Genomic DNA, 24401 nt, shown 5'->3' with positions numbered 1-24401 from the left:
TGGAGAAATTCTCTTTCATAATTATTAATTAGTATTATTTATTATTTGTATTATTTCATTTTCATGTTCATAACACATATGAACATTAGTTATGATTCTTTCCCATGTGGTATTAGGAAACCATGTAATTGTAACAAATCCTATTTGTAGCTTAAGAATATCCATAAAAAAGTGGGATTGATTCTCACATGATACATGTTTTTTTAAGTTAAAATTTAGTTAATTTTTTCAATATTTTTTTTTTTTTTTTAATTTTAAAAATGTGAGATGTATTATAAAATCAGTATGTTGACTTCTATCAACATTTATCAACAATTTAATTTATATAGCTATAATAAATATATTAAATAAAATTTTGATTTAAATTAAAAAACTTACCATTTCAAAATTGTAATTGTATTCCATATTTTTTTTTTAATCAATTTATCTATAATACTAAATTAATAATCTAAATAATAAGTTATTAAATTTAATATTAACTCAACTGTAATTTCTATTTCTCGATTTACGACAAACAAGTCTCTCTTTGCTATGCTTCACTAATATATTTACACACTTAATATAATTATCCAATGTTATTATTAATTAATTAATATAGTTTGTTATTATTAATTAATTTATTTCTTTTGTATCAGTTAACCTCAAAATTTCCAAAATTCTTTTTCCATTTTCTTCTGCATGAGCGGATTTTTCAACCGTTGTTTACCTTCTGATTCAGTGGTCTTATCATAGATTTTGCTAAAAACAATTGGTCCCAGTTCCTAATTTTGCGAATTAAAGGAATATTTTTTTGTTAAAGAATTTTGTCAGATCCCAGTGATGGAGTCATTTTCCGTATCTAAGAAGGAATACCCAACGGCTGCCGGTGATTCTAGATAGATGATGCTTGAAATATGCTGGAACAGAGTTTCCAGTTGATCAATTTAGTATATTCCTTTCAAAAATTCAAAATACTGGAAAAAAAACTCGAATTCAATCCCAGGAAGAAAATGAAAGACAATTATTAGGTTACAACATCAACAAGATAACTTTGCAGTTTTGTTTGTCTTCTAAGAGAAAAAAAACTTTTTAGCATGTTCATCACCATTGTCAAAGAAAATGGATTCAAATCAATAACTTGTTTGCTCCCAGGCTGATCCCCACTTCTGAAGTTGAATGAATGGTCCTGTGAACGAAGCTCTCCATGAACCTCAGCGTTTCCATGAGATGGATATCCTTTTACCAAGATGATTTTAAAAGGTTATTTTAGCATATAAAATGTATTATTTTATATTATTTTAATATTAAATTATTAAATCGAATTATATTAATAGTAATAAATATTGATATTAAATTTAGGTTTTACTATTAATTTTAAATTACAATATTGATTAATATTAAATTATAGTATTATGAAAAATATAATATAATAGTGTTATTATCATTAATAATAATAATAATAATATGTTAATGTTATTATTACTAGTATAAATCTATTTTAATTTTTGGTTTACTAATAGTTGAAAGAGATCAAATTTCTTGAGATTTAAACCTCTTTTAGAGTGAAAAGAGATTTGATCCATCTTCGGGCTTGGCAGATCCGGAAGTAAGATAGATCTATGGTACTTTAATTTCCTCTTTTAAACACTCTATATTTCACATGAATACCATGGATTATCATAAACCTAAAGCTCAAAAACCACATTTGACCAAATCAAGTTTACCTTATTATTTTATTTTAAAGCTATTTTAGTTTTATTTGGCCAAACAAAAATATTTAAAGTAGAGTTATTTTTATTTTTATTAATAAATATAATTATTAATTGTATTATTTTATTTTATTCAACCAAATAAAATATTTAACTAACGTAATAGGATGTTTTTTTATTTAGTTGTAAATATATAAATGAGTGAATTAATCTCAACTTCAGAGGCTGCATAGTATTCTCACACTTTGGACTCTTGGCTTCTGCATATTCTATAAAACATTGTTTTATTATATGACATTTGATAGGGGAACCTTTACCTAAAATGATAGCATAGTAGCATGATTGACATTTTACAGATACCTTTACCTAACATGATAGTATAGTAGCATGATTGGGCAGTATTGGTCATAGTAGTAAAGTACATATATGGTAGAGGAATATGTATTTTCTAGTTGTTTTTGATGATATATATCATGTTTTTGATACATGTCCACCAATTAACCCAAGAAGTTATAAAATACTTTGAAAATATAGTAGCATGATTGGGCAGTATTGGTCATAGTAGTAAAGTACATATATGGTAGAGGAATATGTATTTTCTAGTTGTTTTTGATGATATATATCATGTTTTTGATACATGTCCACCAATTAACCCAAGAAGTTATAAAATACTTTGAAAATACTTAGATATAAACTATTTTTTTATTGTTAATCTTTCCATAAAAAAAATCATTCAAAATTAAAAATTTCAAAACATTTGATACGTATGGTAATTAATATATTTTCCACTAATGACTTCGCATCATAAGTCTTCACATAAGGAAAAAACAATTATGAGAGGTAAATAAAAAGATGTTGTGAGGGCCTGATCTTGAGTCTTGTTGAGGGTCTCATCTTGACTATTATGGAAAAAATTAATAACATGAATCATGAGCACAAACATCATCATTATCATAGAGTGAAAAAATAAAAATCTTTGTGTGCATGGATAATCGAGAGACTACTAGACCTGCTAGATCTATAGAGGGATGTCAGAGTGGGAAAGGGATGTCAGAGTCGGAAAGGGAATGTGAAGGATAAGCCACACGACGACCAAGTCAGCCATGGGGTAAGATGTGGGAGTGCAATGGGTTAAGATGTGCTAGTGGGGAAGCTAAGGTGAAGGACAAGCCATCAAGGTACAAGCCATTAGAGGACCAAGCCAACCATGTGTGAGAGTGGGGAAGGTCAAGGAGAAGCCATAAGGTACTGGTGTTGTTAGTTTAATGGGGAAAACACTAACATTGGTAAAACCTTTCAATTTAGATGGAACAACACGTGTTTACTCACATTTTTTTATGGCAGAATATAATTTGTTTCTATCTCTTAAAAATATTTTATTGTATTTCACTGAATTTCTTAAAAATTGGAAGTAAAATTGTTTGTAATGAGATATTTTGTGTTTAAATTTTATTTTAATTAAATTGTAAAAAATATTATTATAATATTAATTATATTTCTAATAAAACAAATGTTTTTCAAATCTCAACTCCAATAAAAAACACTCTTTGATTTGTGTGGTAATGATCTTTCAAAAGTATTTAATTGGGATTAAAAAGAACGACTAAGGGCTAGATTTTTTTTTGTTGAGTACGAAATTTTTTTTTTGGTTACAGGCTATGTGTTTTGGTTTACTATTAAATAATGATGAAAAGGTAAATAATTTCTAAATAATGGCCATTAGTATTTCCTATGCATAATTGTAAACAATAAGGGTGCCTTTACTTATGAGTGGAAATATGTTCCACTTAGGTTACTTTGGTAGTGTAAAACATTACGTTAATAACATAGTAAAGGGGTTCATACAAATGCTCCATGCATTGCAGGTCCATTAGATGATGTAGAATTATAAAATGTTCCATTGTTGGAAATATAAGAACCATCATTTGAACAACTGCCAAATCTTATATTGTAAGTGACCAGAATATCTTATTTCTCATTGCTAAGAAAAGTGATGGCACCATGTCCTATTTGAAATAAACAGACAAATTATGGGACTCCATGGAAATGGGACAATGCATTTTTTGTGAGTTACTCCACAAATGCATATGTAGAATGTTATGCATATGTAGAATGTGATGCACTATGAAAGAGCCTATGGCAACTGGTTGTGGTACATTAAGAAAACATCTCTTTACGAAAACAATGTCATGGAAAACTTACTATTGAAGCAACCAATATACAACAATAGTAGGTTTCTTCTAGTTTTCCATCATTTGGGCCGAATTCAACTTGATGCAGATGAATAATACATTGTCTTGATTTACAATAATGAGAATAAGAATACAACATACATTTTGAAACTTACAATAATGAGAAATGTAGAATTATCTCGATTATTCCATTATTACAGATTTATTGTGATATGTTGTGATTGGATCCTATTCAAATTTGTTCAGTTCCCTAAGAAATTCCCAATCTTATTTGTGTACGAATAATTTAGTGCATGACATAAATGACATGTGAGCATGCACTCTCAGGTTGAGGTAGCCTCACCTCAAAGCTGACCATATCTGTAATAGTTTCCTTATCCTTAATTTTAAATTATCAGGGCATCAGGGTTGAGTTGAATTTGTGCCTAAGGTTGAGGAATGTGATTGAGTCTATTGTGGTTTCAATTGTTGTGTGGAGATGCGTACAAGACTTTGTGTTGACTCCCTGTTTTGTGTATTGTGAGGAGAGTGTTGCTGACATATATTAAGAACAATGTTGGAATCGTTGTTCGATCCTGGATATGGTGGATCGTTGTTGAGGGAAGGGTCGTTGAGATTGGTTGAGTTTCCCTTATTGCAACTTCCACAGTGCGAATTGCAAAAGGAGGAGCTTGCGGCCTGACGAGGAGGTGACCCAAGCAGGATCTTCCCACCATTATTTCGAACTCTTCGTTGTTCAAATTTAAATTCATTGTGAAGCTTCCTATTTTGTTTTAGGCTACCGGGGGTTTTGCAGAGCGTTGGTGTTGGGAGAGGTCGCCGACTGAATTATTTGATCAAATCGAGGGGAAAATATTCATGAACATTGTCTGGTGTAGATTGTGCGAAGGAGACGAGGTTAGCCTGGAGCGCTAGAATTCAAATTGATCGATCAGTCCAGCTCTCCAATCGACGTGCAGTAAGCATGAGACCTGTCGACTAGTGTGGGATTTTCTGTTGTTTTGATTTCACCTCCCCCAAACCTGGCTACTTGAGTGCAGCGTTTCAATCAATTAGTGTAGTGGAGCGAGGGGATAGAGCTTTTCAATGACTGATTCAAGGTTATATCCACGATTATCTGTTGGTAGATTGGATCATTGCGGCGCTAACACCAATTGACGGAGGTAGAGCGGATGATTTTAAATATTTTATTAGTAAAAAAATAATAAATTATATCTCAATCAGTTTTCATTATTATTTTAATTTTGTATTCCCAATAGAAAAGAGGTTGTCTACTGCGCTGATAGGTGCTATTTTGCTCGGTTGTTTAACCCACCATGACTTCAAACCACAGTAAATGTTAGGTCATCAATAGAAAAGAGGTCATCTGCTGCGCTGATAGGTGCTATATTTGCTCGGTTGTTTAACCCATCATGTGTTCAAACCACACAAAAGTTATAATGATTTTAAATTTTGTATTGGGAAAAGAACAATATTTGAACTATTATTTTAATATTCTATTCCCACTCAACACAAACTCACTAAATGTTACGTCATCTTCTGCGCTGATGGGTGCTATATTGCTCGGTTGTTTAGCCCATCATGTCTTCAAACCACAGAAACGTCTGAGCAACGGCGAAATCACCAGCCAAACGCGTATTCGCAATTTGGCAGTGCCGGCCAGAAAAACAGGAATCGTAGGAGGGGGATCGAGATGAACGCATATGGCTTTGAGTGTCTGCAGCGCTTTCACTGACCCGTGAAATAAATTTGTCAAAGCTCCATCTAAATTTTGAGAAGCGCCCATCAACCAAGGTAACATGCTTGTATCGAAAACTATATTATTCATTAACTCAATCACTGCATACATATAGAGAATGTGGTATAGAAGTCATGAAAATCTCCCGTAATTGCCATCAACGATAAGACTGAAAATATAACAGCGCCCATTTAAGGAATTTATGAGAAACATGTCACTGAAACAATATATCACCGCCTCCAGTAAGCGCATCGATATTCGGGAAGTGTATATAAATTTTATACAACAGAAACAATTAGAAGTGGGTACATATTATCTAATTCGGTGGACGTACACCCAACCTTCAAACAATATTCGTGTCCTCGCTGGAATTTAGGAATTATTTTTATAAATTATTTGTATAATTTTAAATTGAAAAGAATATAAATATTGAGACGGAAAGGTATATACTTATTCGTTTCCTCGCTGGAATCTATGAATTATTTTTATAAATTATATATAAATTTTTTAAATTGAAAAGAATATATTTATTTTGGACGGTAGATGAAATGTTATTATTTTTGCAAATGCAAAACATGGATGCCAACTATACCAACGGTACTTATTTTCAAAACATGGCTGCCAACTGTATCAACCGTCGTCGAAGCTGAATGATGTGTCTAGGTGGTCGGTGAAGAAGTAAGTGTGGCACTTACACAGTAGAACGTGGTCCAGGAGATATGGATAGATGAAATTGTTTTTAGTGTGATTTTTTGGATTTTAAATTTTAAGTGAAATCTTGATTTATGTTATTTAAACTGTGTTATTGACTATATATATAGATTCAGCATTTTGAAAAATCATTAAAACATTTGGATGAAAAACCATTAAAACATTTAAATAAGTTACTCATCAAATTGTAATTTTAATCATTTTAAAAAAAATTAAAAAAAAATTCATCAAAAAAACTTCCAAAAACTCACGACAAATAACTCCCCTAACTCCCATATTATGACAGAATACTCCAAAAGATTTCCAAAAAAATATGACCCTCCCATATTGTTCAAAAGATTACTTATATTCCATTCACATTTCTAAACGATTAAATTTAGTGACAGATAATCACACTGGGTGGTTCTTTTTCATTTATTGAACCCGTCACCTGTGTAGTGCTGCCTACAAATGTCACCTGTGTAAAGCTTTCTTTAGCTGTGCGTAAGTGTTGAACTCTGATTATAAAATGGGTACGTGACAAAACTATTGGGCTAAATTTTGTAGTTTTTAGGAGGAAAGAATTTACAAGAGGTATAACAAGTGTTATAATGAACCTGTATGTATGAAGCGTACAAAGTTGAAAAAAAAAATTATAAGAATTTTGTGGCTGAAGAATATTAATTCTGAGTTTTGAAATTGGAATGTATGGAAAGGCGATTGTGTTTTTGATGATTTTGTTTTCAATGTTAATGGTGTGACCTATTACGGCCAGCTAATTTCTTTCACGAAATGAGAGAGGGTTGCATTGAGCTGGTAGCAAGCATGGGATCGTTTGGTCTTTGTTGGGAAAATTGTAAAATATAGCCAGCACTTCATTGTTAGGTCGTCAATACAAAAGGGTTCAAGTTCCTCTGCCGTGGTGATGGGTGCTATAGCGTATCATGTCTTCAAAGTTTCAAACCACAGAAACTTCCGAACAACCGCTAAGTCACCAGTGAGTATTTAATGTTTCAAGCCACGGAAGTCTAAGTCACCAGTGAAACAAGTATTGGAAATTTAGCAGGGCGTTAGGAAGCAAGAATATTTCTTGCAGTAAAATATTAGTTAATATTGCCAATTTCACAGTACCGGCCAGAAAATCGCAGAGGGCTTTGAATGTCTCCAGCGCTTTCACGGACCTACGGAATGTACCCATTTACGGAATTTATAAGAAATATATCACTGATACAATATATCACCGCATCTAGTCAGCGCGGCAACATACAGTAAATGAATATCAATTCTATACAGCAGAAACAATTGGAGATGGGCGACAATCGTGGTATCCTTCGTTCAACACGAGGAATACTGCCTACTGTACTCTCGGACAAACTGTCCTTCAAATGTTAAAATTGCAGTCCTTCAAATGTCTGGCCGAACTGCCAATTTGTAGGAGCGACGTTATAGGAAGTGATGGTTCTCCCATCGCTGGTGGTGACCTGGAAAGAGAGAGTCTGCCCATTCAAATAGGTGTTGCTCTGCCAATTCTGTCCCCAGTTGCGGGACATTGCTTGCCAACCAGTGTTGGAACCTTTGATGGAAACTGCCTACACATCGCCTGCACCTCCTACGTTGGTAATGAGTACCAAATTGAAGTATGAGTGCCCATTGATCGTGAATCGAACTCCACCTTTCCTCACGCATGGTACTCTGCATACATAAATATTAACCTTGCCAGTTAGGATTTCATCCCAATTAAAGTGAAGCCGGGAATAAATTTTCAGGAATGAAAAATAGGAATATAGTGTTCACAGACTAACTAGGGTAATTAATTACCTTCTGAACATGATTGGAACAATACCACTTCTGTATATGGCAATATGTTGAAAAGCAGGTTGAGCCATGTCGAAGTGTTGGAGAGGTGGATTGCACCATCCACCATTGTCGTTGGGAAGAGCCGAGTTAGGGGGGCAGAGGTTAGTAGCAGTAACTGTCACAGTGCCCGGTAGACACCACTGAGGGTCGGACTCGTGGTTGCATTTCATTTCGTAGCAAGCTCCACAAGTAGCGCCATTGTTGAAAAGTGCCGTGCTGAGAGCTGCAGTGTTCGTTCCATAGCCTTGGCTATATAGGTTACCGTATCCGCACGCACCGCCTGTCAAATTATTTTCACCATCGATTTGCTTAGCTAACATATTGTATTAAATTGTTAATCTGAAGCTGAAACTGCAAAGCTAATAGTTTTGAGCCTTTTTCTAAGGCCGCCCAGACGTCCACAGGACTAGAGTTTTGTGGAGGTATGAACTTACCCATTGTACCCGACGCATCGCTGCCGCCATAAAACGTAGCATGTGCAGATTGCCAGCTACTATCTAGTGCATAAGCTGCACAAACTATCCACAAGAAACTGAACATCGTGGCCAGCGTTACAGGCGCCATTTTACAAAGAAATAAACGGTCGTTTAAGATAAGTAGATTTCACCTGTACCGATATCTAGTGTGAGAAGTGATGCCTGAATCGATAACTGAGATTTCCAAATATATATAATGGGGACTCTGAGGGGCTGAATACGATAAAAAATTTCTTCCGCTAATGGCGGTACCCATCAGAACATGCGTGTTGAGTTTTTGGGTGGACGTACGGCACACGTTCAAGCAAACTGTGGCCGGTGGCCACGTTCATTGCCGGCGATGGCGCATTTCTTATATATAATGGGCTGACTATCCTATAACCGACACGGCGGGTGAGCTGATATTTTGGCAACAAATATCCTTATTCGTGTCCTCGCTGGAATTTAGGAATTACTTTTATAAATTATATATAAAATTTTAAATCGAAGAGAATATATTTTTTTTGATGGTCGAAGAAATGTTATTAATTTTCATGTCTATATTGTACATACATGGATTTGTTATTTTTTCAATGAAGTGCGGAGGCAAAGCAAAACATGGACGCCAACTGGATCAACCGTCCTCACGCTGAATGGTGTGTCCTTGCTGTCTATCGGAGAAGAAGCGTGTGTGGCATTTACACGTGAGAACGTGGACCACGTGACAAGGATAAATGAGTTGAATTGGACAAAATATAGTACTGGGAAAGATTTGCTAGAAAAATATGGCCTCCCAGATTGGTCAAAAGATTACTTATTGTCCATTCACATTTCTAACAGATATCACGCTTGGCGATTTCACTGTTTGTTTCGTTGCAAATTCCTCTTCAGTGAATGGAGCCGCCAAACGCAGTCAACGCTTATGTAGTGCTGCCTACAAATGTCACCTGCGAAGCTTTCTTTAGTCGTGGGTAAATTTTGAACTCTGATTATAACGTGGCTACGTGACAAATCTATTAGCGCAATTTTTGAAGGTTTTACGAGGACGGACTTTATAAGCGGTATAAGAAGAGTTGTGATGAACCTGTATGTATGAAGCGTACAAAGTTGAATTTCTACGTGGAAGTGTAAAGGCAGAGTGATAAGGACGAATGTAAATTCAGTATAAAGTGAAAGAACTTTTCATAATAGTGATGATTAGATGAGAAATTGGTTTCGTGATAACAGTGATGATTAGGTGAAGAAATTGGCTGACATATGCAGCCCGCTAATTGGCGACCGTAACAGAGGCAATTTTAAAATTATCAAAATTGCTCACCGTGCTAACGAGATCGGAAAGGGAAATATATAAAGAATACCACTGGGCAGTAACTACGTACAATCAGATAGGAAGTGTTGTTTGATTTGAAATTTCCTAATGCAAAAACAATGTTATAAAATGTAGAATAATGATGAGTAACGAATTGGATGAGGAAAATTGTGTTGTTTGTTTGAGGATAGGAATTAGGTGGATTGTTAGCTGGTTTATAAATTATTTTTGTTTAATCAATATATTTTTATTAGTTTTTGTTTAGTTTTTGAGTGTATTTTTGTTATTATAATTGAATTGTTAATTTTTATAAATTTGTTAAGTTAAAGTGGAAATGTTTGCAGGAAATACTTTTATGTCTTGGTTGAAGGAGTATGAGGAGGTATAGTAGTTTATTAAGGAAGAATTAAAATTATGTTGGATTTTTAGCAGAATTATAATTTATATATTTTAATGACACGATTGCGTTTAGTTTTTATATGTATTTCTGTTACAACAATTTACAAAAATACGAATGTATTTTTTATAATTGTGTTATGTTAGTACACCCTCTTAAGAAAGACAAATATGACAGAGATGTGTAATGGATTTGGTGATCAATATGGAATTCACACTGATTCTTTTGAAATATATATTGTATTATTTTAATATTAAATTATTAAATTAAATTATATTAATAATAATAAATATTGATATTAAATTTAGTTTTTACTATTAATTTTAAATTATAATATTAATTAATATTAAATTATAGTATTATGAAAAATATAATATAATGGAGTTATTAGCAACATTAATATTAATATGTTAATGTTATTATTATCACCATATATTTATCTTAATTTCAGGCTTATCAATACTTGAGAGAGATCAAATCTTTTGAGATTTAAACTTCTTTTAAAGTGAAAAGAGATTTGAACCACCAATATCCTGACCAAATCAAGTTTACCCTATTATTTTAGTTTAAAGCTATTTTAGTTTTAATGTAAAATTGTTTTTTATTTTTTATTTTATTTTTGACCAAGTAAACATATTTAAATTAAGATTATTTTTATTTTTATTAATAAATATAATACTAATAAATAATTTCTAATTTATTTTATTTAACTGTAAATATAGAAATGAGTGAATTAACCTCAACTTCAGAGGTTGCATAGTATTCTCACAATTTGGGACTCTTGGCTTCTGCATATTCTATAAAACATCGTTTTATTATATGACATTTGATAGAGGAACCTTTACCTAAAATGATAGCATAGTAGCATGATTGGGCAGTATTGGTCTTTACTATATCACATTTAATAAAGGAACCCTTACCTAAAATGATAGCATAATAGCATGATTGGGTAGTATTGGTCTTTACTATATGACATTTGATAGAGGAACCTTTACCTAAAATAATAGCATAGTAGTATGATTGGGTAGTATCGGTCTTTACTGTACACAAATATGACATCAAATATGACATTTGATAGATGAAGCTTTACCTAAAATGATAGCATAGTAGCATGATTGGGTATTATTGGTCTTTACTATACAAAAATTCGGTGTCAGTAAAGTTCATATGTGGTAGAGGTTATGTACTTTCTAGTTGTTTTTGACAATAACGAAATCATTCAAAATTAAAATATTTCAAAATATTTTATACTTATGGTAAATAATATATTTTTGATTAGTGACTTCCCATCATAGTTTAAGTCTTTACATAAGGAAAAAAACATGTATGAGAGGTAAATAAAAAGATGTTGTGAGGGCTTGATTTTGAGTTTTATGGAGAAAAGTAATAACGTGAATCATGAGCACAAACATCATCATTGTAAAGGGAAAAAATTTAAAAGCTTCTTGTGTATGGATAATCTACTGAGTACAGTACTAGACCTGCTAGATCTATAGAGGGATGTCAGAGTGGGAAAGGGAACCTGAAGGCCCTACTAGATATAGAGGGATGTTAGAGAGGGAAAGGGAACCTGAAGGACAAGACATAGGACGACCAAGTCATCCATGGGTTAGGATGTGAGAGTGAGGAAGCGAAGGTGAAGGACAATCCATCAAGATACGAGCCACAAGAGGACCAAGTCAACCATGTGTGAGAATGGGGAAGTCAAGGCGAAGGAGAAGCCAACAGGTACTCGTGTTGTTAGTTTAATGGGAAAGGCACTAACATTGGTAAAACCTTGGGGAAGTGAAGCTTAAGGACAAGCCATCAAGGTACAAGCCACAAGATGACCAAGCCAACCATGCCTGAGAGCGTGCAAGCGAAGGTGAAGGAGAAGCCATCAGGTACTTGTGTTGTTAGTTTAATGGGGAAGGCACTAACTTTGGTAAAACCTTGCAATTCAGATGGAACAAAAAAAGTTTACTCACATGGTTTTATGGCAGAATATAATTTCTTTGTATCTGTTAATAATATTTTATTGTATTTCATCTAATTTCTTAAAATTGGAAGGAAAATTGTTTGTATCTTTAAATTTGATTTTAATTAAATTGTAAAAAACATTATTATAATATTAATTATAATTCTAATGAATCAAATGTTTTTCAAATCTCAACTCCAATAAAAAACACTCTTTTATTTGTGGTAAGGTTCTTTCAAAAGTACTTAATTTCCATAAAAAAAGAAAGGTTGGGCTAGTCTTTTTTTTTTTGTTGAATAGGAAAACTATTTATTTTTATTTTTTTTGTTACACGCTATGTTTTTTGGTTTACTATTAAATAATGATAAAAAGGTAAATAATTTCTAAATGATGCCCATTAGGATTGCCTATGCATAATTGTAAACAATAAGGGTGTCTTTACTTATGAGTGGAAATATGTTCCACTTACCTTTGGAGTGGAAAATTATGTCGTTGGTAGTGTAAAACATTAGGTGAATAACATACTAAAGAGTTCATACAAATGCTCCCTGCATTGTAGCTCCATTGGGTGATGTAGAATTATAAAATTTTCCATTGTTGGCAATATAAGAGCCTTCATTTGAACAAGTGCCACATCTTATATTGTAAGTAACAAGAATATCTCATTTCTCATTACTAAGAAAAGTGATGGCACAAGTCCTATTTGATATGAATAGACAAACTATGGGACTCCATGGAAATAGGGCAATGTACTGTTTCTAAGTTACTCCACAAATGCATATGTAGAATGTTATGCACTATGAAAAAACCTATGACAACTAGTTGTGGTACATTAAGAAAATATCTCTTTAAGAAAACAATGTCTTGGAAAACCTACTATTGAAGCAACCAATATACAACAATAGTAGGTTTTTTCTAGCTTTCCACCATTTGGGCCGAATTCAACTTGATGGGAGTAATAATACATTGTCTTGATTTATAAAAATTATAGATATTTTCCAAAATGATATAATCATCAATAATAGGGAATACAAATGAGAATAAGAATACAACATATTTTTTGAAACTTAAAATAATAAAAGAATGTAGAATTATCAAGATTATTCTATTTTTAGAGATAAGTTGTGATCAATTAGATTGGATCCTATTCTTAAGAAATTTCCAATCTCATTTATGTATTAATGATTTGGTGAATAACATAAGTCGCATGTGAACGTGCACTCTCATGTTTAGCCAGCCTCACCTCATAGCTTACCATTTCTGTAATAGTTTCCCTATGCTTAATTTTAAATGGGTAGCCGAGCATCAAGGTTGAGTTGAATTTGTGCTTACGGCTGAGGAATGTGATTGAGTCAATTGTGGTTTCAATTGTTGTGGGGAGATGCGTACAAGTTTGTGTTGTGCCCCCTGCTTTGTTTATTGTGAGGAGAGTGTTCTTAACATATATCAAGAGTACTGTTGGAATCGTTGTTCGATACTGGAGATAGTGGATCGTTGTTGAAGGAAGGGGCGTTGAGATTGGTTGAGTTTCCCATATTACAACTTGCACAATGCGAATTGGAAAAGGAGGAGCTTGCGGCCTTGACGAGAAGGTGACCCAAGTAGGACCTTCCCAGCATTATTTCGAACACTTGGTTGTTCAAATTTAAAGTCATTGTGAAGCTTCTTATTTTGTTTAGGGTAGCGCAGGTTTTGCAGAGCGTTGGTGTTGGGAGCATAGTTACCAAATTCTAATTCGAATCGATACACTCTATAAAATTTAATAAGGAAAAAATTCAACATTATACATCTTACTTTTTACAAATACTTAAATGTTTTTTTAAATGTACCATCATTATATGAAAAATCATTGAATCTTTTCCTAATAAGTATATTTTTGTTTACTTATTTCCATCGTTAATTTCTCCTGTTTGAAATGTTATAGATCAATTCTCTTTTCTTTTCTATTTATTTTGCATAGTTATGGATTTGCAACTAAAGTTTGCCATTTATAACTTTTATAATTTTTCTAATACTGGATTTATCTTTTTTCTATTTTTTTTTATAGGAGTTATCCAATTAACACTTAAGTTTGTCAGTTTATAATTTTTTCCAATATAGAAGTTACTGTTTTTTGTTTCTTTATATAAGAGTTATCAGTTTGCAACTAATTTACTATTTTATAATTTTTGTTAAGATAGAAGTTATATTTTTTTATTTATTGTAATTTACGGTTATAAGAAATTACTAACTAATTATCCATTTAACATTGAAATTTGAGAGTTTATAATTTTTTCCAATATAGAAATTATAGTTTTTTTTGTATATATATAATTTGCAACCAATTTACTATTTTATAATTTTTATTAAGATAGAAGTTAAGCAACATTTAGTTAAGCAATGATAACTCTGGAATATATATATATAAAATTTAATGTCAATAACAATAATTTTTTGCTTTACTTTATTTTTAATTAAATTAATTATTTAATAAAGAGTTTACTTTCTTTAAAACAATTTTCTTTCCATTATACATATAAAATATCGTAACATTGTAATTATAATTTTATAAATTTATTGCAAGAATATTATATTAATTATAATCATAATTTAATAGGTTTATTGCATAAATATTCTATTCAGTAATTATAATTTTATAAATTTATCGCAAGAATATTATATCAATTATAATCATAAGTCAATACATTTATTGCATAAATATTCTATTCATTATTATAGAGTAATTTGAGATGTTTGATATTTTGAAAAGTGAAAATCATTTACTATATATAGTGATTGTTGTATTTTTTTCTAAATTTCATTATAAATGTTAATCAATTAGTTACATCCAATATGGAAATGAAGTTTCCAATCATATGATTTTACATTTATACCCTTCCACATAGAGAATTGCATGAAAGATGGAAATGGGATATTGTTTGATATTTTGGGAAATGAAAATCTTTAATGTTATTATATATAGTGATTGTTGCACCAATTTTCAACATCTAAGTTAAAAATATGCATATTTTGGCTTCAACTTGTTCTTCTTATAATCTATCCAAAATCATTTGATGCATGTCACTATGATCATGTCCACAAAGTGATAAAAAACAAAATGATACAAATGTTTGCTAAAGTTTGACTTGGGGGAACAATGTAAATGGATCTAAATGAAACCCAAGAGAGCTAGATCAATTGCAAGAAATATTGAATCCCAAATAAAGTTGGCATATTCCAATAAGGTGTGGATAAATTCTAACCATTCAACTAAGAAAATAATTTTGTCCCTTTTTACCTCTTTTTTCCATGGCCAGTAACATATGCGATTTAGACAGGGGGGTGGGAGAGGTAGAAAACACAATTCCAATGGATGTTTATGTGGGAAACCTTAGGCAAGAGGCAGCCTCTTATTACCATGAAAAAACTAGACAACACAACTCCAATGGCAATTTGTGTAGTCAAAATTAGGCACAAGAGGTAGCCTCTTAATACCATGAAAAATATTCCCCTCACACTAGAACATAAATTCAACATCTAGAGTCTAATGTGGGATGAGAACCCCCTCCTTATTTTTACTCAGATCTTGTTGTTAGGTGTCTAATTGGCTACCTCACCCTAGACACACTAGGGGACAAAGGAGTTGATACTTGCATTTTGTTACTTTGCATTGGGAATTGAAGTCTTTACTTAAACACATTCTAAAGGAAAAAGGAAAAAGAGAAGATGAGAGTCTTATATCTTAATGATATTCGAAAGATTGAGAGCCATCAAGAATACTATTTGGAAATATTGGATGCATATATAGCTCATATAGAGGGTCACCTCCAATGCAAGGGAAACCATTGACCTTGTTTGACTCCGAAGCCTTCTCTCATCTATTCTCTTGATCTCTTGTTAACGATGATGATGTTCGAAACAATTGAAGTCTTTTTAAGGGTTTTTGGTGTCTATTATGTGGATGATATGGTACTCTATCTTCCTATGTGTTGGTTTGAGGTCATTGTATATCATGATGTACTTGGGATGTAATTTTTCACATTAAAAGTAATAGAACTTTAACTTATTTTTTTTTATACCAAGGTTAAATCCATCTTAACTCCAAATCTATCACATTGAGAGAGATCAAATCTCTTTTCACTCTAAAAGGGGTTTGCATCTCAGGAGATTTGATCACTTGGTAGATCCGAAGATAAGATCATCTAGTTTAATTATTAATTATAAACAATTATAATTATAAATAATTATATTGATTTTATGTTTTTTATTTTAGTTTATTTCTATTTTTTATGAGATTTGATCGTGTATCCTCAAATCTCTTTTCACTCTAAAAGGGGTTTGCACCTCAAGAGATTTGATCACTTGGTAGATCCGAAGATAAGATCATCTAGTTTAATTATTAATTATAAACAATTATAATTATAAATTATTATATTAATTTTATGTTTTTTATTTTAGTTTATTTCTATTTTTTATGAGATTTGATCGTGTATCCACTTGGTAGATCAGAAGATAAGATCATTTAGTCTTCGTAAATGCCAAGATAACATCATCTAATTTAATTATTAATTATAATCAATTATAATTATAAATTATTATATTAATTTTATGTTTTTATTTTAGTTTATCTCTATTTTTTATGAGATTTTATCATGTCTCCACTTGGTAGATATGAAGATAAGATCATCTAGTCTTCGTAAATCCCAATATAACATCATATAGCTTAATTATTAATTATAATCAATTATAATTATAAATTATATTAATTTTATGTTTGTTATTTTTGTTTTTTTTTTATGAAATTTGATTGAGTCAAAATGTTGTATTGACGGTTATAATTATTAATTTTTTCTTTCATTTTTGCTACGAAATGCATGAGTATGTTATAGATTTTTTAATGTAATGTTTACCATTTTGACTAAATAAAATTACATAAAAATAAATAAATTAGTTAAATTTAATTAAATAAAAAGATTAATGTAATGTAAAGGGGGAATTAAACCACAAACCAGTATGGTATAGATTTTTTAATGTAATGTTTAACATATTGACTAATTCAAATTACATAAAAATAAATAAATTAGTTAAAATAAATTAAATAAAAGGATTAATGTAATGTGAAGGGGGGAATTAAACCAATCTAGATGACCATTGGTAGATTTGGAGTTAAAATGGATCAAGATTGGTGTAGCCTATTTAAAAATGTGAAGAATCAATAGATTGTCTTTGTAAAAAATTGTGGTAAAACATATAGTTTTTATTTTATTTTTTGTATTTTTATTTAAAGCAATTTATTCATAGCATATTCTACTTAAGTTCTCTTACTCAATTCAATTACCTTGAATTTTTAAGTCCCTGATAACCTCTATGGTTTATAACCTCTATGTTTTCTCACTATTATACCAGATACAACTATTTCATAAAATTCACAAACTAGGCAATCACAACATGTTTCACCAGACTTAAGTCCATGCCATTATGAAAGCTAATAGTTAGCTAAACCACTCAAGCTAAAACCCTTTCACTTTTATAAAACACATGAAATAAACTTTAATCATTAACACTTTATAGTTCTTATGATATATAATAACAACTAATTTATAATTATTTTGATGAAATAAAAATTTCTTTATAATATAATAATAACCAATTAACCAATTTATAAATATTTTGATGAAAGCAAGAATTATTAATTATAAAAAAATATTATAACTAATTTATAATAACGAATTAACCAATTGATAATTATTTTAATGAAAACAAATATTATTAATTATAAGAAAATATTATAACTAATTTATAATAACCAATTAACCAATTTATAATTATTTTGATGAAATATAAATTTATTAATTATAAAGAAATATTATAACTAATTTATAATCTGCCCAGTCATATAACCTTCTTGTTATGAAATTAAATTACAAATCTTATGAAATAAAATACATTCTAAACATTGAAATTAATGTTTAATAAGTCATTAAATATATTAATAAAAAATAAAGTAAGCAACGGCCTAACAGCCTAACAGCCAAATGCAGCAATGGGCTTATCATCTATCGAGGATGCTCAACAAGTTCGTGTCATGAATTTTGGTACTCTAATTCTATCAAAGTATTATATAAAGAATTGTAACTATCACATAACTAATTGTAACAGATTAATACTACTTTGAAAATTAGGAAAAATTGTTAATGAAAAACTTAATTTTTTTTTGTAAAAAAATGTAAACATAATCCAATATGAAAATTTAAATCACCTACCTCATTTCTTATTTTTACTTTCAAAAACCATTTATATCAAGAATGTTTTAAAAAACCATTAACTTAAATTTTGTACTAATCTTATAAATCTTTTATGATCAGATTCTTTCTTCTAAATTATTTATAGTAAAAAAGTTATTAATTATCCAGATCACAGCTAATAATTCCGATGCTCTATAATCTTCCAAAAATATAAATGAGAATTTTCTCTTCTAATTTATTTATAATAAAGAATTATCGATCACCCCAGTCAATTATTCATACAGTGAAACCATTTCATTTAAAAGTAACATTATATGGAACAAGCAACGGTCGATCTAAAACTAAAAGTATGGATGGTGAGTAGATACATGGTTCTTGTGGCGGTTGTCCTCTATCCTCAATTCATCATACCATACCAATGCAGAGCTGTAAGTATTGCAGAAAGTTGCAGTTGGATAGTTTTATCCCAAAGGTAAGTATTGCAGAAAGTTGTAGGTCGATAGTTTTATCTCAAAGGCATTGTAACAGTATGTCCAACCAAAGTTGTAGGTCGATAGTTTTATCTCAAAGGCATTGTAACAGTATGTCCAACCCTCAACGTGTGAAGGATATCTTTGCCATGTTTTTTTAATAATTTATTGACGTGAGTGTGGGAAAAGTTCAATGTTCTTTTTGGTCAATAAATATGTCTAAAATTGTTATTAAAAAAAATAATTTCTTTTCCATAAAAAATTAAACATAATCCAATATGAAAATTTAAATCATGTACTTCATTTCTCATTTTTACTAAAAAAAAAACCATTTATATCAAAAATGTTTTAAAAAACCATTAATTTAAATTTTGTACTCAATCTTACAATTTTTTTATGATTAAATTCTTTCTTCTAAATTATTTATAATAAAAAAATTATTAATTATCTAAATCACACGTAATAATTCTGATGTTCTATAATCTTCCACAAATATAAATGAAAATTCTCTCTCCTAATTTATTTATAATAAAGAATTATCGATCACCCCAGTCACTTAATTATTCATAAAGTGAAACCATTTCATTTAAAAGTAACATCATATGGAGCAAGCAACGGTCGATCTCAAACTAAAAATATGGATGGTGAGCATATCAAAAGGCACAGCCTGATACTTCAAAACAATTTTAGACATATTTATTGACCAGAAGGAACACTGAACTTTTCCCGCACTCACGTCATTCAAAAATAACTTATTAAAAAAACATGGCAAAGATATCCTTCGCACGTTGATGGTTGGACATATTGTCACAATGCCTTTGAGATAAAACTATCCACCTACAACTTTCTGCAATACTTACAACTCTGCATTGGTATGATGAATTGAGGACAGAGGACAGCAACCACAAGAACCATGTGCAACAATTTATTATTAGTGGTCTGATTCTGTTTTTTCTATGTGGATACTCAGCACAACATTCTGTCTACAAAAAAAATGGTATTGAGGTGCCGCGTTTTGAAAGCCAGTCACCAGCAACACGCCCCCATTCTATTGCGTTACAAACCTGCATGCAGATTAATAAATTAAACATTATCTGACACATTACAGAAACAAATTTTGTTGAAAATCATGTGCTACTCATCATGTAGTACTTGCATATGTGGCGACGACAAGCTCATGTCCTTGCCCAATTTTCACATCAACCAGTTTAACTAAACCCTCTTGTTCTTTTTCGTCAAGGCTTTTAGGGTTTGCTGGCGATCCAACTGGTGGGCCAGGGCCAAATTCTTGTCGGTGGACTGGAAGGAACTCAAAGTAGGCCATGTTTGGCATTAGAGTGTAAGAGGGTTTAGGTTGAGTCCGAAGGAGCCTTCTGAGGAAGAGTACATAGTGCATACCAGTGGTAAACCCCCACTGTAGTAATCCAAAGTAGGAATATATTGAGCAATCGCACCAGTCACGATAACTTTGATATACTTGGTCTTAGACCAAAGGCTAGTTATAATTTCATGGCTAATTCCTTACCATGAAGGAGCTAAGCATTCCCTTTCAATAAGTTGAGCCAATTCTGGATTTGGGTTTAGCAGTAGCTTCAGGACGACTTCTCTGACGGATGGATCTGTTACGTCCTTGTTGAGGATGACAGTTTTTATGTCCAAACATAGTTGCCTCTAGTGCTCTTCCATAAAGCGTATGGTTCTAATGAAATTAGAAGTAAATATGGTTCCCATCCGCAGTACTTCATAATTTTGAAGGAGGCAGTGTAACAGTTGGAAATGATGAATTCAAGATACCACGACATAATTGGTTATGCCGACCAGTTTGCAAAATGTTTCCACAACGAATTTATAACTATTTTGTAAACCATTTCGATCGAACTGCTGAAACTTTTTCAATCATCTTGTTAAAATAATAATTTCAACTGCAAGTTTATTTGCGATGCGATCCATCGCAGATAGCAGATCGCTGCCCCCCTCCACTTCTTGTCCCATGCGCTCCCATGACGAATGATGATGCAATGCTATCCTATCGCATATCGCAGATCGCAACATATATGTGTGCCCCAATTTTGTGTTCCGACCAAATGGGATTCTGCGATGATTTAAATGAAGTCAATGGGTGAAGTATAGGCCAGCATTAAATGAAATTTGACGTGATGTAAAAGTTTCTTTACCACCAATAAATGTCAGTAAAACAGTAAATGCAATTTATTGTGGGTTGGTAAGTTTTGATGAAGTTTTTAATTTTATTTCGGGAGTATGGGCACAAGTAACGGCTGGTAAAAACATTTAATTCTTTTTCACGGAAGCATGGCAAGTGAAAACGTGAAGTAATTTCCTTTTGTTGTCATATATATATGTAATGTTTTTTTTGTTGTGTTGATGAGAGTGAAGAGGGGAGACGTAGCAGCGCCCATGTAATAGAATTGTAATACACAGCAGTGTAAATTGTATTGTAATGCACAGCAGTGCGAAGAAGTGAAAATATAGAACGCAGCAGCTCGTGAATGAAAAGAAAGGCAGCAACAGCAAAATAGAATATACATTTTTTTTTTGTTTTTTTTGTAAATCCCTCTGTGAGAGAGGAAGAACCATAGTTTGTAACAACAGTTTTTATTAATGAATAGAAATTTGTAGTGTGTGTGAAAACTCTGTCAGCTGCAAATAAATATTTTTTTTGGTTTCCGCTGTGTTAAAGATCCTGTGTTTGAAACAGAGCATTGTCTCTGTGTTCTGTGATTTTGTTTTTGGGATTTTGACAGAAAAATCCCCAACAGTGGTATCAGAGTTGGTCCGGGCTCTTTGATGGTGACAGAGCTAATCCAGGCTCTTTGAAGGGTTCAAAGAAGCTGAAGGAAGGATTCTTATTGCAGCAACTTCTCCAGCAGTGTGAAGACTCAGGCAAAAGAATCCAAGGTATTTCTCAAGTTTTTTTTGTGTGTTGTTGTTGAAGACACTCTGTTATTTTAAATACACAGTGAAGTATTTGAAGCATAGTTAAGAGTGCAAAAATGGCTGGCACCAGCACCAACAATAGCATGGGTATGCAGCTCCCACTATTTGATGGCAAAAACTATGACTATTGGGCAATAACAATGAAAGCCTTGTTTGCTTCCCAAGACTTATGGGAAATAGTTGAGGATGGTTTTGAACAACCAGCAAATGAAAATGAGTTTAATGCATTAACTCAGGGAGAGAGGGATCTGTTAAAGAGCCACAAGAAGAAGGACTCAAAAGCCCTCTTCTTCTTGTATCAGGAAGTGCATGGAAGCGTGTTTCCAAGGTTAGCAGCAGCTAAGACATCCAAAGATGCATGGCAAACTCTCAAGACAGCCTATCAAGGCATGGAGAAAGTGAAGACAGCAAAACTACAGTTGTTGAGGAAAGATTTTGAGAACCTGTGCATGAAGGAGTCAGACAATATTGACTCATTCTTCACTCAAGTAATTGGCCTGGTCACACAAATAAGATCTCATGGAGAGATACTCAAAGAAAGGAGGATTGTAGAGAAACTATTGAGGTGCCTACACTCAAGGCTCCATGTGATTGTCACCACCATAGAAGAGACAAAGGATCTCTCAAACTTTTCAGTTGATGAGCTTCATGCATCACTGATCACACATGAGCAGAGGTTGAGTAGAAATGAAAACTCATCTCTAGAGCAAGCCTTCAAGACCCAGATGTCCTTTGGAAGAGAAAGAGGTCAAGGCAGAGGAAACAAGAGAGGAAGAGGGAGAAGCCAGAACAGAGGTGGAAGGAACAGTCCACCAAATGCTCAAGGAAGAGGTAGCAATCCAAATCAGAACCAAGGTCAAGGCAGCAGGCAACAAGGAGGACAACTACATGCTCAAGGACAAAGGTATGAAAAATCCAATGTCCAATGTTATTACTATAAAACATATGGGCATTATGCCAGTGAATGCAGGAAGAAACAACATGATGTGAATAATAGATCTAATGCAAATATTACTAGAGAAAATGTCAGCCAAGATAATGTGATGTTAGCTTGTAACATGGCTGAAACAAATAGTGAAGATATATGGTTTCTAGATTCCGATTGTAGCAACCATATGACAGGAAACATAGCTTTGTTTTCTGCTTTAGATCAAAGTGTGAAGTCACAAGTCACACTTGGGACTGATAGCAAAATTTCTCTTATGGGTAAAGGAGAAGTTAAAATATTTACAAAGCAAGGTGAAAGGAAAACCATAGAAGATGTCTACTATGTCCTTGGAATGAGATGTAACCTTTTGAGTATTGTACAACTTGTCCAAAAAGGTTACAATGTTTTCTTTGAGAATGATGTATGCACCATCATGGATATTCCACCCAGCAAAGGATGCATTGCTGAAGTGGAGATGACACAGAACAGAATGTTCCCGCTCAGAATAAGGGTAGATTTGAAAAACAAAGATGCAATGGCAGCAGTTACCCAGGAGGCTTTCCAAAGCCAACCAAAGGATGAAAATTGGTTGTGGCACTTGAGATTTGGACATCTCAACTTTGGAGGCCTTAATTTGTTGAGCAGAAAAGGAATGGTAAGGGGATTACCATTGATAGAGAAACCGGACAGCCTTTGTGAATGCTGCATATTGGGAAAACAACACAGAGAAATTTTTCCATCAGGGAAAAGCATAAGGGCAAAGGCACCCTTAGAAATTGTCCACTCAGATTTATGTGGACCAATGCAAACCCCATCTTTAGCAGGCAGCCAATATTTTCTAACATTTATTGATGATTTTACAAGAAAGACTTTGGTTTATTTCTTGAAGAATAAAAGTGAAGTGTTTGAAAAATTTTGAAATTTAAAAGCACTTGTGGAAAATCAAAGTGGGCTGCATATCAAAGTCTTGAGAACAGATAGAGGAGGTGAGTATATCTCCAAAAAATTTTTATGTTTTTGTAGAGAAAATGGAATTCACAAGCAATTCACAGCAAGGTACACCCCACAGCAAAATGGAGTTGCTGAAAGGAAGAACATAACCATTATGGATATGGCGAGGAGCATGTTGAAGGCAAAGAATTTGCCAAATGATTATTGGGCTGAAGCCGTAAATTGTGCTGTATATATCTTGAATAGGTGTCCTACAAAAGCTGTAATGAACAAAGTGCTGGAAGAAGCATGGCGTCACCCACATGAAAGTTTTTGGATGTGTGGCCTATGCACACATTCCTGATCAGCTAAGGAGGAAGTTGGACAACGAAGGGGAGAAATGCATCTTCATTGGATAGAGTGAGGAATCCAAAGCTTACAGGCTGTATATCCCATTCACCAAGAAATTCTTTGTGAGCAGAGATGTTCAGTTTATTGAGAAGGAAGCTTGGGATGGAAGCATAGAGAAAACAGTTAATGTTAAAAATTGTTTGTCTCATGATGAAGATGATGAGGAGATGGTAGAAATACATCCCCAAACAGAAGCGCCA

The 24401-nt window shown here is 32.4% G+C and overlaps 1 pseudogene across 1 annotated transcript; it reads right to left on the bottom strand.

The window, feature by feature from the left end:
• Positions 1-7429: 7429 nt before the first annotated feature.
• Positions 7430-8791, bottom strand: LOC149164810 (expansin-A2-like; annotated as a pseudogene). Its single transcript, XR_016260279.1, has 3 exons — positions 8600-8791; positions 8127-8445; positions 7430-8000 (listed from the first exon to the last, which is right to left on the bottom strand). The product of XR_016260279.1 is annotated as an expansin-A2-like (transcript).
• Between the last annotated feature and the right edge of the window lie 15610 nt (positions 8792-24401).

This window comes from Pinus tabuliformis, chromosome 5_1 (assembly GCF_031772625.1).
Source record: "Pinus tabuliformis cultivar Carrire ecotype Pingquan chromosome 5_1, CPIR1, whole genome shotgun sequence".
In the NCBI taxonomy this organism is placed as follows: Eukaryota; Viridiplantae; Streptophyta; class Pinopsida; order Pinales; family Pinaceae; genus Pinus; species Pinus tabuliformis.
Note: the sequence above shows the minus strand (reverse complement) of the source record. Positions and strands in the feature narration are given on the sequence as shown.